Source organism: Hetaerina americana, unplaced genomic scaffold, assembly GCF_022747635.1.
Source record: "Hetaerina americana unplaced genomic scaffold, ioHetAmer1.1.p SCAF_11, whole genome shotgun sequence".
In the NCBI taxonomy this organism is placed as follows: domain Eukaryota; kingdom Metazoa; phylum Arthropoda; class Insecta; order Odonata; family Calopterygidae; genus Hetaerina; species Hetaerina americana.
In genome coordinates, this window is record NW_027286181.1 from 36,960,969 (window position 1) to 36,962,160 (window position 1,192).

The following is a 1,192-nucleotide window of genomic DNA, read 5'->3' on the forward strand; positions in this document are numbered from 1 at the left end:
ATCATGAATGTACCAACTTGTGGCTCATGTACAAACATGCAAGTAAACTTATGTGTAGATCTGGGGCAGGTGTTGTTTTAAATATCTTCCCACGTATGAAAATTCTAATTGCTCGAAGCAATATAGAAAGGTGTGTGTTGAATGATTCAACTTATTATTATTTAGTCCATAAATATTCTACAGACAAAATATTTCATGGTAACCTCGAAATATCCCGCTCAACTGTGTCTCTCCTTATTTTAGAAAATTATATGTGCGTGTATATAAATATATAAAGATATATATATATATATATATATATACATATATATAACAAACTTTGACAGCAACAAACAATATAAGAACACATAAAAAGATCACTCACACGTTATTTCTTGATCATTTCGACGGAATTCAACTCCGTCTTCATCGGAAGAAATAGAAGTGATTTCTATTTTTTCCGATGATCATTTTATGTGTTCTTATACTGTTTGTTGCTGTCAAAGTTTGTTATTCAACACATCCGTGTTACTTCGACGAAACCATCTATATATATATATATATATATATATATATATATATATATATATATATATATATATATATATATATATATATATATATAGTATATATATATATATATATATATATATATATATAGTATATATATATATATATATATATATATATATATATATATATATATATATATAGTACAATACACAGTAACACACAATATAGAAACACAAAAAAAGAAGAACACTCACACGTTATTTCTTGATATTTCGACGGAAACAATCCGTCTTCCTCTGAAGATATACACTTCTATATCTTCAGAGGAAGACGGATTGTTTCCGTCGAAATATCAAGAAATAACGTGTGAGTGTTCTTCTTTTTTTGTGTTTCTATATTGTGTGTTACTGTGTATTGTACTATTCGGCACTTCTGTGTTACGTCTACGAAAGTATATATATATATATATATATATATATATATATATATATATATATATATATATATATATATATATATATATATACACACACATACATATATAATATATATATATACACACATATTTATATATAATATGTACGAGGGTGGTCTGAAAAGTTCCCGACCTAACAAAGATGCATGATATTTTTTCTGAAATTTTCTGAGTCGGAAACTTTTCAGACCACTCATGTATATAGTATATACTGTTGTATATTAT